Source organism: Phyllostomus hastatus, unplaced genomic scaffold, assembly GCF_019186645.2.
Source record: "Phyllostomus hastatus isolate PE091 unplaced genomic scaffold, TTU_PhHast_1.1 phas_scaffold_585, whole genome shotgun sequence".
Taxonomy (NCBI): domain Eukaryota; kingdom Metazoa; phylum Chordata; class Mammalia; order Chiroptera; family Phyllostomidae; genus Phyllostomus; species Phyllostomus hastatus.
In genome coordinates, this window is record NW_025334037.1 from 3,999,771 (window position 1) to 4,017,388 (window position 17,618).

Here is a 17,618-nt window from a genome sequence, read left to right on the forward strand (position 1 = left end):
CGCCACCCCCACACAAAGGTGTGATGTGACATATATTGCATTTTATAATTTAGGGAGCTTTTACTTGACCCATTACTTTGGAAAAGTACATACAACCCACAGCGAGGAGTGAACTTAATTTCTTGAATGACTTAAAGAAGACCATGCTAACAAGGTAGGGTTATTTCGAACTTTATCATTATTTCTCTTCTGTGCTAAACGTTTTCTTCCCAACAGTAGGGCCTATTTAGACTTGAAAGAGGACCCTGAACTTTTATAAAGTGAAAGAAAACAGGGGAAGAAACGGCAGGCTGGGAATCCGGCCTTGGGAAGGCGTCCACCGCGCTAGAGGACAACCACCTGAATTTCCAGAAAAGGAACTTCACTTCCCCTGACTTGCAGATTTTCGTGAGTTCAGAAGCTCTCTTTGAGGCCGCCTAAAGTTCCCGGTTGCGGAGGAGGGAAATTGAGGCAGGGCTGACGCGGCGCACGCAGCCCCAGCCTCGGCGCCGCCCCAAAGAGAGAACCCAGGCTTCCAGGGTTCTTCGCGCGGACGCAGACTCCTCCAGGCCTCCATCCTCCGGTCCACCCCGCCCAGCTCGGGACAAAGCCCGGAGCCCGCGCCTGGAGGAGGCAGGGCAGCTCCCGCGCGCGCCCTGCTCCTCCGTGGGCGCGAGACTCCGCCCCGCCACCGCTCTGTGGGGGGAGCCCGCGCCCCAACCGCCTGGCAGTCCAGCCAGGCCCGCCCCGAATCCCCATGACGTCACCGGCGGCGGCAGGCCACGCCCCCGGCCCCGGGCGGCCGGCCGCATGACGTCACCAAGGCCCCACCCCTCCGGAGCGAGTTCGGTCCTGGCGTTCATTTCATTCCTGTCCTCATTCCGAACATTCTTAGCATCGCTCGCGCCGCGCCTCGCCGCCCGAGCCGAGCCGAGCCTCTGCAGCCGCCGCCGCGGCCCCGCCGCCCGCCGCGGGCGCCCACCAAGCACTTTGCAGACTCGCTTCCACCTTGTGGGTCAGTCCGCGCGGCGGGGCCCGGGCCCGGGGCGGCCGAGTCCGGGGACAGGCCATGCAGTGAAGCCCCCCCCCCGTCCACCTTTGCCCGGAGCCGCGGGCAGTAGCCCAGTGTGCCCAGCCGGTCCCGGGGCAGGAGCGGTGCTAAGTAGGGGTGGGGTAGCCCAGCTCGGGGACCGGGAGTCGGGGAGGGAGCCGGGCACCAAGCTGAGGGCGGGGGAAGCGGCACCGAAGTTTGCCTTGGACTCACCGGGCGCTGCGGCGGCTCCCTTCGCGAGGTAAGTTGGCGCGCGGGGCTGTTGCTGGGTGCGAGGGGCGCACGGGGCGCCGCGGGGTAGGGGGCCAGTGGCGCGTTCCGCTCTGGCCGCTCTTTCATTCCGGGCTCTGCTTTGTGTGCGGCGGGCGGGCGAGCCGGCACGCGGAGGTCCGGGGCCGGGCCCCGGTGCCTCCCTTCCCGCGCCCCCTTCAAGGTGAGCGGCCCAGCGCCGCCGCGTGAGTTGCCGGGACGCCAAGTTGGGCTGCGCGCTGCGGAGCCCGCGCGGCAACAGGCGGCCCCCGATGGCGGCCCTGGAGGCGCCGGGCCGGCAGCGCCGCGCCCCCCGCGCCCCCCTCTCCCGCCCGCACGCGCACACACACGCACATACCCTCACATCGTCCGGCCGTTTTCACGTTTTCTCGGAGAAGTCAGAAGTTCGAGCAAGCGCGGGCGGGGAGATCCGCCTGGGAGCCCGAAGCCGGCTCGACCCCCACACAGAGCCTCCCGGGCCGCCCCAGTCGTCTGGGCCCCCCCGAGGCCCGCCCGGGGTCTTCGCCGACTTGTGCCGCTCGTGGGGGTTTCGCTCCTTTTCAAAGATGAAAGAAGGCACGGTCGTCTTTGCCGCTTCTCCAGGACTGTTGCTGCCGCCGCCGCTGCTTCATTGCACATTCAAGTGGAAAATTTTCAGGAGTCAGCAGAAACATTGTGTCCAAAAAAGACTGAGTCGCAGTTACCACCAAACCCTGGAGGAGACTTTCCCTGGAAAACTTCCCTTCGGTAGGAAATACTGGGAGATTTGTTTGTTTATTGGAAGAGAAATGATCCCCAGGAGGAGAGAAAAATCAGGGTGCACTTCTAGTCTTTGTTCGTAGTAGCAACACTTGTTTTCAAAAGTCCAGAGGCCCGCTTTAAAGAAAGTTCAACTTCTGTGAGTTTCCTTTTTAAAAAAAATGTGTATTTTTTTTTAACTGAGGTAACATTTTAAATGAGTCGAAAACAATGGAGGGCTCACAGCTCCCTATTCTCCTCCCACGAAAGAAATAAAATCCAGATCATAATTTCCCTTGCTTTTTAATGATTTTTAAAGATTTATTTAAAGTCGAATGGTGTCACTGGACAAAAATATTTGTGAAACAATGAAATACCAGCCACCAGCATTTCTCAGAAGGCTTGTTAACTTCTCAGAAGCAAGTGGCTGCCTGTGATTTGCAGAAATGAAAATTGACCTTAGTAAGCCCTGGAAACTTAGAGACAGATGATGTTGCAGGAGCGGGTAATGTAAAAAAACCATCTTTTAAAAACAGTGCCTTGGAGGAAACCCAGGTCCTGGGACAGAAAGGTCTGCAAAACCTATCAGATTTCAAAATAGTGTAAAAATAAAAATAAAATTCTACAGATACTGCAACGGAGTAGAGAACACTATCCGTTCAGGACAACCACATGTTCCTTTCTCCCCCCTTATAGTATGATTGTTTCTGGAAGTTTAGGTGGTCTGATCATTTGTGGTGTGCCAGGTTCCTGCAGGTGGTTACCTGAGTAGATAGATCCCTTCAGGAAAACGCGATCTCCCTGCATTGTGAATGCACCCAGTGGGCTCCTTGTCTGCAGTCTGCCATGGATCTTGCTTGTTTCTTATTCATGGGGGGGATTCTCTGCTAGAGAACTCTGGAGGCAGGGGTTGGGGCACAGACCTCAGGCGGTGCCCAGTGCTTCATCCTTTCACAGTTGGGTTTGTGCCCTTCCGTAAATAGGATCTTTGGGCCCAATCACATCTGAATGCTTATACGGGCCAGACTGAGATCCAACTTTGGTAAGAATCTTTTCTCTTTAGAAGGAAATAGTAGAACTAATTACAGAGTGACTCAGGAAAGACAAATGGATTAGTTGAACCTTTGTCAACAGTGAGGTTTTGAATTGTTGATAATATTTTCGGGGAAAGGCTTATTTTTCTAATCTCAGTATTTCCATAAATGGTCACAGATATTTTTGTTTAGCATTTCTTTGTATGTGTAACTCTGTGTTGAACTCTCAGGTTTCAGGTTTTAAATGGAGTTTACAATTCTTTTATTTGTTGTTGGTATAAAAAAATGAACTGATAAGCAGTATCCGTTACTGGTTCTTCATGATGGTATAAAAGTGCCAATGTAGACCATTTTATTTCTACTGAAATGGTAAGTATTATTTGATCCACAGTTTTAGGGGACTATTAGAATACCCTTTCTCTTTCTTTCTTTCCTTTTTTTTTTTTTTACAACTTTGAAACAAAACCAGTGTGACACTGCGCTGACAGTGATAGTAAAAATATATTATAGGAAAGAATCTTTGTTTAGAGTCCTCTGTGTGATCTTTTGTAAGGTGACAGAATTCCATCCAGAGAATATCCCTGACAGATTATTAGAGATTTTTTTTCTTTTCCCAAAACATAAACCAGGGCTCACCATGACATATATTTAGTGAAATTTAATTTAAGGAGGGGGGGCAACCTAACTTGGACTGAGCCAGACTGAAATGAATTTCTCACCGAGAGGCGCTTCCTTGCATTGTGGTACAGTGTGCGCCTGTGCTGCAGCAGCAAACTAATTACACAGAAGGGAGAGTTGGGGTGGGGGTGCAGCCCTGGGAGGTTAGCTTTCTCCTCCCTTCTGTCTCCTCTGCCCATCTTTTGCTTTATACAGCAGGAATTCTATATTTATACACTTATTTTGGGGATTGGCACCCCCTTTTATTTAGAAAAAGGACAAGCTGGTCATAAGGAAAGCCAGGTTTCTGTTTTTGGGGTTTTTTTTTGTTTGTTTGTTTTGTTTTTTGTTTTTGCTGCTTGAGCTTCAGTCATTTATAAACAATTTTGAATTCTGCTGGCCCTCACAATACGGAACAGCAAGTATAAGAGGGCATTTCTCAATGGGGAAATTTGGGAAGGATATACTTGTGGTTGTCTATCATCTGTGTCTCGATCATATTTGTTGTTACATTTTCAGCAGAAAAGTATGTAACAGGGACTGTTGGAGAAAGTAGATCCCAAACATTACAGAGGCTGTTGAAATGAGCTGTGCCATTAACAATACTTTAAGGTTTCTTGCTTCAGAAATGGACTGATTATCTCATACGCAGTGGTTGTACAAGAGCCTGCGCATCTGTGGGATTAGTCTTTGCTCTAATCTCACATGTTATTATGTGTTAATTGTGAGCATGATTATATTGCCTGCAAATGAAAACTGTTGTGTTTTATCACTCAGAAGGTTGGTGCAAATAACTGCATTGCATATATGATCTAATGTACGTACGATGACCATGTTCACATGCAAATAGTAGATAAGACTTTCAAGCTTATATTTTAGGCACCTAGTCTTGTTCCCAATAGATTGCAAAAGGAGAAGAAAATATTGCTGGGTGAAAGCTGTGCTTCAGGGTTGGATCTGTTTAGTGATAAAACTTTTTGGGCCTGTTTTCTCCAAAGACTGAAGAATGCTGTCCAGCTTTCTCTGTAGAACTGCAAGGAAATCAGAGCCCACCTTGCTGTTGATAAATGCAGGCATTACAGCTTCCCTTTTAGAGTTCAGTGACTGGAACAGCAGAGTGCTCATGTCCTACTTCTGAACTTGGTAAGAAGAATATATTTTAAGCTTTTTGCCCTTTAGCAAACTTAGGCTTTGCCGCTGGGCTCTCGGGGACTGAACTGATGGCTGGAATAATCTTCTATAGCTGCGTGGTGCTTTTTAAAAATTTTATCTGTAGAAGACACAGATTACCCTGTGGCATTTAAATTAGATCCCAGTCATGTTGGAACAATATCAGTGATGTATTTTATTCTTTCATATTCACAAAGGTGATACCATCAAATAATTCAGGTTCATGCTAAGCACTTAATGTTTCAGGGTTAGGCTTTTTGACAAATACCAAGTTGGGCCCCCTTGTCCTTTGCAATTAGTGGATACATCTGAAATCAGGGAGGGTAGGGGCCTTCTCTATTCTGGGGTAGTTTTTGGAAAGCTAGAATGTTTGGATCTAAATATCTGGAGTGTTTTGTGTGGGTTTTTGTGTTGTTCTATTTCAAAGCTGTTAAGTATTGAGAGTCCTTAATCTGTAACATACTCATCACAAGCTTCCTTGACCTTGTCCTATATTTACACTCACAGTTGAAGTTCCGCCATTTCTTCAGATACATTTGGGCTGTGTAGTGGTGCAGAATAAGATAATTTTAAAATATGTATTTTTATTTTAGTTAAAGCAAACGGGATGCCCCTGAAGAGTGGGTTTTTGGGATGGTGGTCCTTACAGGGTAGCTCACTCTCAGCTCTTAAATTCTTTTGTTCACTGACTTTTTGCATGGTTGGGAGGATTCTTAAAAAATAGTTTCCATCGTCTGGGAGTCTTTGGCTAACTGTGAAACCACTGGTCTCTCTTCTGATTGGATTTTGGTGGGGGAGGTTGGTTCCAAGAGGCTGTCTTTTCTACTTTTGTGGCAGGCCAAGGGAAGGCTCCATGCTGGCTGTATTGTGAGCCCCTCTCTCCTCCCCCCAGCTTTTTAAATCAGTATTTACTATCCTGATGCAATGGTTTCTGCCTTTTTCCACATTAGTTTAAAAACTAATTAATTAAAGCTCTGCCCTAGGATTTCATTAGCAGTTTTAGCTGAAGGGACAGACAGACCCCAGCATTGGAAAATGGGTTTCCAAGGAAAAGCCAGCTTATTGATGAACAAGTTAAGTCGCCGTCATCTCCAGTGGGAAATTCCGGTTGCTTTTAGGCTGGGACAGGTTTGGATGTATGTGCAAAGTGACTGGAACACTATTGATGGGAATATACAACAATGACGAGTGCTGTTGTTTTTACTGATATATAAACTGAAAAACTGCTGCTAATGGTGGGAAATGTTAATTATGTGAGAACATATTGAACTTATATTCTCTGGCATGAACTTTTAAAAAAATGCATGAACTGCGCTGCATTTTTATAGGCACAGCTTTCTAATTATCATAATTCAGTTCAGCTCTGCTCTTGGATGGAGTTCAAGTGCAATCTCAATTTAACTTGAAAGGGTTTTTTTTTTTTTTTACTGAGAATGTTTAAGAAAATTTGAAAAGTTCATCTAAGAATGTTGTCTGCTGAGGTGTGGGTAATTTGGGGGGATGAAATAAGTGCCTTTATGTAATAGTTAATTAGATCTGAATATTGGGAGATTGTCTTTTATTTACTTTTTTTTTTTGCTTTGCACCTATCCAGACCTGCATCTTGTGCATTTTTGCATAACCAGATGTTGTATGTTCTGAGTTCTTTGAAAACCAGTGTTTTCCCCCAATAGATAGTAAACTAAATAATGAATATTTTATTACTATCAATGCTATCATCTCTGCGAAGGCAGGAACCTTTTTAGAGAGAGCAGAAAGTAGAAAGAAATGCAGAAATCTTACGAATTCATTTGACACAAGTCCCCATTAATCTTTTATATCAACTAAGCCTTTGGAAAGTGATCTCCTTATCTAGTCGTCCCTAAACTTTGACTTGATGGCATTTCGTCAAGGGAGTCATCTTTGACAGCATTCATTCCAGTGTCCAGTGTCCTTTAAATTTCCTGTGACCTTATTGTCTTTTCAAAGAAAAAAGTTAATAAGCCCAGGCACCAACTCCTCTGTGGAATCAGTTTTAATTGGAAGAAAGAACAACTTCAGCTGGACCTTCCGACTCTTGTCTGGTCTCACTTCTACAGCTAGAATGCAAAGGGAGCCCGCGGAAACCAAATGACTTCATTTGCTCTGGCACTTCAGAGCCGAATTCGCTTCCATGGTGGTGAAATAAAAGGAGCCAAGTGTTTTAAATAGCCACTCCCCAAGGCCCGCCCGCCCGAGTGTTTTGAGAAAAGAGCATTGTCTGCTCGAGGCCCTCGCTGGGAGCCTGCCTGGCTTGCCCTCCCCCACCCGGCAGCTCCGGTTCTGAAGTTGACATCTGGTTTTCTCTCTGTTCACCTGATGTATACCCATTTGCATGCACCCATGAGGTGTGCATGCACATGTCTGCAGGTAACACCTATTTTTGACATTGAATGTGTGTGTGTTTCAAGTCCCTGTTGGGGTGGGGGTCCACAAAGCTAACAGCACAAAATAAAATGTAAACACTAGCCGCCCCGCATGCCACTGCTGCTGGGTTTCTGTCCGATGGTGCTTGCTGGGTAGGCGTGTCTATTGTGGCAGCAACAGGCGGCAGAAGTTGGGGCACCATATGGCGGATGTGGGCCTCAGATAAGCTGTCTGGTAATTTAGCTTATCAATAGCATTTTGATATGCTTCATTTTCAGATCACCCATCACCGTGGTTGGGGGTGTCATGGGGGCTAGCTGATTCCAAAACCATTGAAACCATTGTGAGTGATGCTTCCTTTGGTGGAATCTCTTTCTCAACCCTTTCTCCCTCTCTGCCTTTTCATCTGAAAGCCTTTGGGGGACAATGGTGGTTAGAGTTGGAAAGAGCCCCATCAGCTGAGGGAACCTTCAGTCCCCAGCCCTCAGTCCTGCCTTGAAATCTGGGACACTTAGAAGACCTCATCAGGTATTTTCATTGAGAGGAAAACAGAAAACAAACTACTTAATAGCATTTCATATGGGCAGAGCCAAGAAAATCCCATAATTCAAAACCTGGTTTTGTTTTAAATACTGGAGAGATAAGGCTGATATTGTTCTTATTTTGAGAGAAAAAGGTTTCTAGTTTTGTTGTGCATTAAAAATAGATCCCTAATTTTCTTTCACCTTTACATTTTACCACAATCAGAAAATATAAAATGTAAAGATGATTAGCATCTGTATGACTGGAGATCAGAGGGTGAGTTATTTGTGATTTGGAGCAGGAAGCAGCTTCCTTTATGACTAGGAATTGTTAAATAGGGAAAAGGGTGTAGAACACCTACTCAGATGTCAGATGAAGCTGGAGAAAAACTAAAATCGGTTCCACTGTGAATTGAGGGAGGGGAGCAGGGGCGGGCGATGCTTCTTGCCTGAGTTGCCAGAACCCGCTCAGATTTTCTGCACACAGTAGGTGGCTCTGTGGAAATTTGATGATGTGCATGACCATGTGCTTATCAGCCATGTGAATTTCATTCAGCAAATGTCGGTGTCCCTGATGCGTGCCAAGCTCCGGGGAAGGCAGGGCAAGATGGTCTGTGCCTTTTCCAGCCCACCCTCCTGGCACACTGTCTCTCACCTTTCCAGGCCCCTCACCTTTTCCAGATTTTGACTTTGGGGTTAGTAACTAACAGTACTTTGATCCTTTTACATGGCTAATTCAGGATGGTTCTGACTCAAACCCAGGGCAGCCTTGTTCTGCTCCTGCCCCAGGGAGCCTCTGCCACACCAGTGGTCCCCACCTGAGCCAGTGCATGGCAGCCAGCAAGAGCTTCCTGCAGCCTGGTGATCACTCCTGTGGACTTAGGAGGGTTGGGGAGGTGCATGGTTTCTGTTTTTCTAAGAGACCCCATAGTGGTGTCCACCTCTGATTAGGAACCATTGTTCTAGATGCCCTGATTCTTATCCTTAGATTGAATCAGACAACATTTGGCCATGTCTTCTAACTCTTGAATTGGGATTTTTCTTCCCCTATATTGTGAGGTGATGTGCCTACGCACATATACTGAATCTCTATGGAATACAAGAAGATGTTCTTGGTTCGTTTTAAAGACAGAACTGCACAAAAATAAGCTTGTACCCTTTTATGCCTGAGAAGCAGTAAAATGGGCAGAACCCCCTCCTTTGTGCTCAGCTCTCATCTGTGACCCCTTGGGAATGTAGCAGTTGTTTCCAGATGTGGCTGTGTCAGGCTTGCTGGTGACGGGTGTAAAAACTCATTCTTGTCTGTCTGTTTGCAGAGGCAGTTTTCCTTTTTGAGTAGCAGGGATGTTCTCTGAGCTCTCTGAGCCCCTTGTATGGTTTCCCTTGACGCTAGAGTAAGGGGATCGGAAAGGTGATCCTGATAGCATCCCGGAGACAAACCTGCTGCTGTTAAACCATATGTGGCTTTTCATTCTTTTGTTTCTTCTCTCTTCTCTCCACCTCGGGTTCCTTGAAATTCAGATGCTCTCTGTCTTGCACAGAACTGCTACTTGACCCTGGACATTTAAACATTTACAGGTGCTACTGTGTGCCAGGGATTTGGTGATCTGTAAAAGGTGGTCAGTGAATGGTGATCAGTAAAATGTACAGGAAGGGAAACAGGCATGTAAGAGTCATCACCGTCCAGTGGGAAAATTGTGTATCCCATATTTCATGAGCTCCAAAATGCAAATGTCTTCTGTACTTGAACATGTCCTCCAGTCATGGCTGGCCAGGCTGTGGTAATGACCCACGATGCAGTTGCACACACCAGTCAAAACCTGTGGAGCAAATGCAGAATGTTCGTTGTCACAGAGGGCGATGGGGTGGGAAACAGCATGGATGTTGATCTCTCTGAGAAGTTGTTTTAAGAGTACTATATGAAGTTTATTTTATACTTGATGTATGCACAAGGTGGACATGATGAAAAAGTTTCATTATATATAAAATATGATTTCTAAGTGATAGGAAGCATATTGGGATGGTTGATTTTGCAACAATATTTCTTAGAAAGAAAATCATGTTGCATCTTCCAATCAGTGGTGTCTTAGAGTTGATGAAACATGTATACATCTCTATCTAAAAGCATCTCGGAGATTGTGCATTGTTGACAGGGCTTGCTTGGAGGCAGTGGGTTGGGCAGGGGGAGGGACTTGCATTTTTTACAAATTTGTATTTTTAGGAGCATGAATTTTTTTTATGTAATATCAGAATAAAGGGGAAAAAGTCAATGGAGTAGGTGCTTATGACATTTCCAAAGAGCTTTGTTGCCTAGTGGTAGAGATTGAGGAAAGGTTTGCAGAGGAAGTAATGTTGGAGTTGGGCCTTGAAGGGAAAGGGTTTTTTGTTTTGTTTTGTTTTGTTTTCCTTGCCAGATACTGTTTGGGAGTAAAGTGGGTCTAAGTTGTTAAAAAAAAAAAAAAGACACCCCCTCCCTGAAATACTATCCATAGTAATGAATTCAACCTTCTAATAGTGATAAAGAAGGTTTATTGCTAGTCATGAGCTAGTACAGATCTGAAACTTGGCTGTGAACAATTAATTGAAAGAAGAAAAAGGGAGGGAGGGAGGGAGGGAGGAAGGGAGAGAGAGAGGAGGGAACTGGTTAACATGGGGAGTAGGAAGTTGCCTGATTTTGGTTTGGGAGAAGGCAAGCTAATCGTGCATGTTTAAAAACACAGGTTTGGGAGGTGGGTGAGGGAAGGTGGGCAAATAGTGGGGGAACAGGGATGGAAAGAGACTTTGCTTGGAATGATGGGCACACTATGCAGTATGCAGATGATGCTTTATTGAGTTGTATGGTTTGGCAAACCAGTGTTACCCCAATAAATTCAATCAAACAGACAAAAAGCCCCACATGTTTGGAGTTGGACACACCTTAGTTGGACTCTTGGCTCAGCTACTTGCTGATTTTGTGGCTTTAGACATAGTACCTCCTCTCTGAGCCCATGGTGTCCCCATTCAGAAATTCCAATAGAATGCCTCCTATATGCCTCACATTTGGGAGGTGTCAGTAAATAACAAATTCAAATGTTATCTAGCCTACCAGGTCTTCACAGATTTCCTGCCAGGTCAGCCTGGACAGGGACTCTTGAGGAACACCCAGGGCTGAGGCAAAGTTACTTAGAAGGACGAGATTTCTGGTCTCGGGCTGGGGCAACCCATGAAGTCCTACATTAATCTCTTTGTGCCACACTTCCCCTATAAATAAAGTAGAGGAAGTCCATCAGTAAATACATCATATTTGAAGTTATTCTTTGCCAGATGGTAGCACAAATTAAATGGCAATGCTTCTAAAAAGTGGGTAGCATGATATACCTTCATCTGCCCCAAAAGAAGCCTCTTTCTTAGGTTCTGGCTTAGAAACCATACTTCCCACTTTGGGATTGGGTTCTAAAAGTTCTTCTTTAAGGTGGCTGTAAGGAACTCTGCTTTGAGAAGCAGTGCTTAGGGTCCTGGATGCACAGCGGAGGAATTCCCCACTGCTGGTGTTTTAAGGGCTTTAAGCTTCAGTTGGGTAATAGAACAAAAGGCAGAGAGGAACCTCCCCCTACCTTTGCCACCTCCTGCAGTTCTTAATGCCTACTTAGCACGGGCTGCTTACCTTGTCTGTGCCCTCTGTTTTCTCATCTGGAAAATGGATAGGACGTTACCTGCTTTGAGGAATTGTGGTCAAGTTTCACCAAGAGCTAGCTCAGTGTGACTGCTGTTAAAGGCCAGACCAAGCAGGTACTTTAAGCTCAGGAATTGGGTCTGCTGCTCTCTTTAGACTTTTTGCTTTGGGCCTTAAATACGATTTAAATAATAATACTGTTATGTGAATGGCAACCTGTCCCTTTGCCAGTGTTTTTTGCATATGTAAGAGCATGTTTGTTAATCCAAGATGAGTGTCTACTTGGGTTAGTAGCCAGGTACTTCCTGGGTAAGTGAGCTGCGTCCTTTCTGGAAGCTGGTGGGTAGGGACCTGTGTTTTCAGTCAGTTTCCTGAGCTGGCCGTGCTCTGCTCAGATTCCCAGCTACACTTCAGTGTGCATCAGTGACCCCTAGTTTTTTGATCTGGGCCACTGACTCCCAGTGACTGGTTTGAGTAGTTAAGATTGCAGCCGTGTGAGCCAGGGCCCAGAATCACTGGGATTTATTTTATCCACTCCTATTGGAGTGGAACATAGAACTGTGTGGTAGCTAATGTGGCCTCCCAGTCTTTATGTTAAAGATTGCTGCGGGGTGAGTAAACTTGTTGGGGGTAGGGGCTTTCAGAGGCAGCCAACTGACAGCTGAAGGGAGAAAGGTTGACTTAAAAATAGTGATTCACAACCTTGTGAGTCTACTGAAAGCTACTGAATTCTACATGGCATGTTCTCAAAAAAAAAAAAGTCATCTTCTTCAACGTTGTTTCGTTGTAACACTGAAGAGATGCTTTAGGAGCTTAACTCTTGTTTATATCTATTAGCTTATCTTATGGTAAAATTGGTTTTGTTTAGCGTCTTTTTGGTTAAAGCCGTGGAACCTGTGGACAATGTTAAGTGAGGGCTTACCCCACTTGAAAAGGGTGAATTTGTATGGTAGATGAACTTTAATCTCATAGAAAAAATAAGGTAGTTAATGTAGTTTCCACATGGAGCAATGTCAGTCCTGCTCCCTGCTGCACCCCCAGCGCTCCTCACATCGACTGTGCATTCGTTTTGCTGGTCAAGTGATTAAGCTTCGTATTCAAAGTGATGACCTAATATGAGTCTACATTTCTCCCCGTATTCTGGTTTTAGTGAGGAGCCTACAGGTATGTCTAAAATGGGAGATTTTTTTTTCCTTTGTAAAGAATGATTTCAATGAATTGGAATGACTCTCTCCTTAATGAATAATGTTGACTGTGTTTACTGCCTGTGTGGCTTATACTTTAAACAGTCCAAGAACTAAATCATAAGGGATGAACTAGGAGTTCACAAGAAAGGGAGACCCAGAAGGCACATGAGGCTGCAAGTCAAGTATTGAATCTGATTTGTAAATTGATTTAAGATGGCGGTGGGGGCGGGGGGACCCCCAGAGTCAGATTAATTTATACCCTACGTTTCAGGCTGTGCCCTGCCTAGTTGTTGTTTTTTTTTTTTTGTTTCTTTTTTAATTTCAACTTGGTCTTTCTAGTTCCTGTCCCACGAAGTGCTGACCATCTTTCTCATAACAACTGTTTGTGGCAGCTTTTATCCGTGTGTGTTTTCTAGAGGGTTGTCCTTTACTGTTCCCTGTGGCTGTGTAAACTTGCCTGGGACAGGCCTGGTTTCTGCTTCTTGTCTTGGTGTAATCCTTCATCATCAGCGCCCCTTTTTACTTTCAGAATGTCCCTGCGGACGGTAAACTGCATGGTCATTCTACTCATAGGAAACAGTTGAGGAAACTGGCCGACTCCCTGTAATTAAGCGGAATGGAGAGAAAATCCGGGCAGGAGGCCTTCGTGGTGCCCTGGCGGGGAGCTCAGGACTGCCTCCTTGAAGGAGTGTCCCGAGCCGTTGTGAGCCTGGAGCTACAACAGAGGGGAATTTCAGGGAACAACTTGTCCTGTAAACTTGTTCTAGTTTCAACCAAATTGTTTAAAATCCTCTGTTTTTCTAAGGATCAATTCCTAACATATTAAGAAAAAATTCTCATCATTCATAGGAGTGATTCAGCTTTGGTTCATTTCCTTTTTGACTAGCAAAGTTTAATTTAGGAAGTTTTTCCCGGTGGAATTCTGGAAGGTTGGTAGCTGAAATTTGTAACTGAAATCTGATTACGTTGCTGAACCTGTGGTTTTGGAGCTCCCTGACAGTCTGTGGTTTCGAACTTGCTTATCTGTGTTCTTTGGGAGAGTGTAAAAATGTCCTACAGTGTGCCTGAATACCTAAGGCAGGGAAATGGAGTGGAATATTAGGAATTACAGAAATTTTAGTGCTTTGCCTAAAACCAAAGGTAATTGTACTGACACTGCTCAGTTCCAGGTGGGTTTCTGGACATCACTGTTCACTGAGTTGTTTTTTCCGTGCTTGAGGCAGCCACTGGGGCAGGTGTTCAGGCCCCTGTAGTGTCTTTCAGGTCTTGCCGAAGCTGTGGTGTCTGGGCTTTGCTGTTGAGAGTTTGGGGAACTTTCTCTGTTGGGGCAGTTTATTTGGGAGAAGGCCTTTGAGGGTCCTCCATTTCCAGCTGTGTGGAAGGAAGGTTTGGCTGGACAGCCTCTGATACTGGCTTTCCCTGTGACCTTGGGAAGGTCCCTTGAAAATCTTTGGTTTCTGTTTCTGGGAAGGTGATAACTGGCCCACCTGCCCCTCTAGCCTGCTTTTAAGCTGAGGTTCAGATTAAAGAGATAAAATGTGAGTGCCTTAGGCAGAAAAGTTTTGGAAAATTGTGTTGTTATCTGAGTCATCCCATCCACCACCCCACACTCCCCTCCCCAAACCAGATTTTGTGGAGGAGATGCAAGTCTGCTGAGTTCACTCCCTATCTCTTCTTTCAGAGGCACTAAACCTTTGGGCCACTCTGGGAGAATTTGGATCCGAGAGGAAGGCTGATAGGCCAGGTTCTATATTAAGCCTATTTTCAGCATTACCTTATTTTGAAACCTAAGAGCTCCGTGTGTAGTTGAAGAAAGTGAAGCTCAGAGATGTTTAGTAACCTGCCCAAAGTCACGCAGCCAGTGTGACAGTGCCAAAATTTGAAGCCAATTTCCTAGGTCTGTGTGACTTCACAGCTCCCAGGCTAACTGAAGTCAATATATTAAGTCACCTGGATTTTATTGTGGCATTTGAATGGATTTAAGACAGATTGTTACATTGAAACAAAGGTAGACTTCCCCTCACTTGGAGCATCTGCTTAGGAAAGGCAAAGCACACAAAACAAGTACACAAAGCACACAAAAAAAACACGAAGTGTTTTGTGTTCTTGATGGTCCATTTTACTCCAGCTTCAGAACTTGTGGCTAGGATCCTAAAAGGCAGGGTGTGACCCAATCAAGCTTTTCCTAGGGGAATTGTCCCACCCTAGTCATTTATCTTCCAGAGAAAGGGCAAGATCCACCTTTCCCTTTTGGTTTCAGCCCTTAAAGACTCTGGAGACTCACTAATACCCCTTACCTCTCAGACTGTTTATCTCAGCCATTGAAAATGAGAGGGTAAAGCTACTACTAGGGACTGGATTGATCCAGACTGCTCTGTAGGCGGGGGTGGGGTGTGTGTGTGTGTGTGTGTGTGTGTGTGTGTGTGTGTGTGGAGGGGCAGATGAGGGGGCTGATGTGGTTTTGAAACTTGGAACTGGACCTACCAGTTTATCTGGTTTTTCTTTGGAATGTGCTCTGTTGGCAGGCTGTCAGAATAAGTTAGCCCCCTCTACCGCCCTGAAGGCTTGGATATGGAAATTGCCTCATGCTGGGGGTAGGGTTTAGGCAGATGACCTTGACTTTACTCAGTACTGGGAGTGCTAGGGAACCTGGGAGATGGAGTGAATTCCTCCCTCCCTACCCAGGTGACTTAGGCTCTGTCTTAGGCTGTGATATGTCTTAGGCTGTGATATGTGATGGGCAGTGGTAGGGGTGTAGGGGAGAAAGGACTTAAGGGCTTTCCTTAAAGCCCTTAAAAATCAGGCTTCTGAAAGAAGACTTTCAAGGCTTTGAAATGGAGTTGCTAATGGGATTGCTATCCACCTTTGACATCTCGGTGGTTGGTTTTTAGGGGAAGGGAGTGGACTGGTCGATACCGTCTTTTCCTTCTGTTCACCTAGTTCTGGTTACTGTGGGCTGAAAGGGGTTGGCCACTCACAGCCAGTTTCTGGGACTTGGGCTCTTGTATTCCCCTCCTTCTCAGAACTTGTCCCTTTCTTAGTCTTTCCTACTGCATTTCTGATACTTCTACTATTGGCCATCTTGCTGTTGCCCTAATTTTGTATGGTTCCCTAGTGCTTCATATATGTAGTAAAGTAGTCTACAAGCATGGCTTTCAAGTCAGACTCGAGTTCTGCTTATTGGCTATGATATCAGGTAAAGTAATTTCCTCGGGCTTCTATCTTCTTACCTGAAACATGAAGAAAATAATGCTACTTCCTGAGTGTGAGTTTAAAGTGAAATATAATGAGATATGGTAAATGGCTCACAGTGAGCTTCTCCATTGGGGCCCCCGACCCATTCTGAAGTCTCCTGCTTCTTCGGCCCTTCAGTTTTCCATCCAAGATCCTGAGGGTTTCTCCCAACTAGACTGGACTAGTCTGACAGGAGCTCATTTATTTGCTTTTCCATCTTCCTCCTTTGGGTTTAGTTTTAAGCTTTTCCCCAGCTTCTCTCCTCTTGCTGGGCTTCCTGTTCTGTTGTTTTTCTCTCTCTTTAGCCAATTTCCCTTTTGCTTTCATGGTTTTACACACACACACACACACACCCTTATACACATATACACTTGCATGCACACATGCTCCCATGTACACCCACCACTTTTCATGTTTTCTTCTCTGCTCGTATCACTTCGAGATTTTAGAAACTCTGCCTGTGCGGTTCCCTGAGTTTCACCAAAAATGGTCATCAGTAAAGCACCACTTCTCTGCTCTTAAATGCTGGAGAGCATGGACGCTTTTGGATTATGGAGTTAGCCAGACGTCTTAAAAGTTGTGACTGTTTTGAAAAGATGTAACTCTTTCTGATTCTCGTTATGTTTATGAGCTTGTAGTACCACACACATTTCATTCACTTGTCTGTTTGTCCTCGAGCAACCTCTTTCATCTTTCTGAACCCCAGTATCCTTACCTGTAAAATGGACATAGGAGTGCTCTCCTTATGGGTCATAGCAAGGGTTAACGGAGAGTCAGCACATGCCTGGCCCAGCAGTAAGTGTCCCATAAATGTTAGCTGTGGGTGCAGTCATGACTGCGATTGCCACCCCCAGCAGCCACAAGGTGGGTTCCAAGCACCTCTTCCTAGAGTGTCTTTCTCCTTTTGAAGGAGGGGGTCGGGAACAGTGTCTGCTTTTCATTTTATTTTAGGTTTTTAAAATTTTTGTTCTGGAAAAATTCAGCACAGTGGAAGGTGAGGAGCCCCCATGGACCACCGTCACTTAGGCGGTGTCACCGAGTACTGGCCATTCCTGTTTCTTCTGAACCCACCTCCCCTCCCAGGTATCATACTGTTCCATCTGTAAATTTTTGGCATGCATTTTTAAAAATATATTAAAAAAATTTTTTTTAAAGATTTGATTTTTTAAATTTATTTTTAGAGAGGGAAGGGGGGAGAGAGAGAGAGAGAGAGAGAGAGAGAGATCAATGTGGGGTTGCTGGGGGTCATGGCCTGCAACCTAGGCATGTGCCCTGACTGGGAATCGAACCTGCGACACTTTGGTTCACAGCCCGCGCTCAATCCACTGAGCTATGCCAGCCAGGGTAAAAATATATTTTTTAAAAGCACCAAGTATACTATCATAGGAACATGTTAACAATAATTCCTTAATATCAAATACCTAGTCACCGTTCAGATTTTCTTGGTCATCTCATAACTGTTTTCCCACAGTTGCTTTGTTCAAATCAGGTTCCAAACAAGACCAGCAGGTTACATTTGGTTACTGTGTTCTTAAAACTCTTCAAAGACCTCCTGCCTTCTTTTTTTTCCCCCTTTGTTGCAGTTGATTTGTTATCAGAAAGCCTTATTGTTTCCTTCATTTGGATTTTGCAGTTGTGTCCTCATGGTGGCCTTTATCATGTTCGATTATCGTGCATATTTCCTGTAAGTAGGAATTTAGATCTAGAAGCTTGATCTGCTTCAGGTTTAACTTCTTTTTGACAGGAATATTTTGTAATTAG

The 17,618-nt window shown here is 45.3% G+C and overlaps 1 protein-coding gene across 2 annotated transcripts in view; it reads left to right on the forward strand.

Annotated features, from left to right (window-relative positions):
* The first annotated feature begins 883 nt into the window (after positions 1-883).
* TEAD1 (TEA domain transcription factor 1) overlaps positions 884-17,618 on the forward strand; it is a 247,793-nt gene continuing 231,058 nt past the window's right edge. Inside the window, exon 1 of one of the 2 annotated variants that reach the window (XM_045825358.1) lies at positions 884-1,271. The gene's annotated coding sequence lies outside the window, so the exon portion shown is untranslated. Of the gene's footprint in view, positions 1,272-1,920; positions 2,027-17,618 lie in introns of those variants that run through there. The other variant, XM_045825359.1, reaches the window with a different exon arrangement.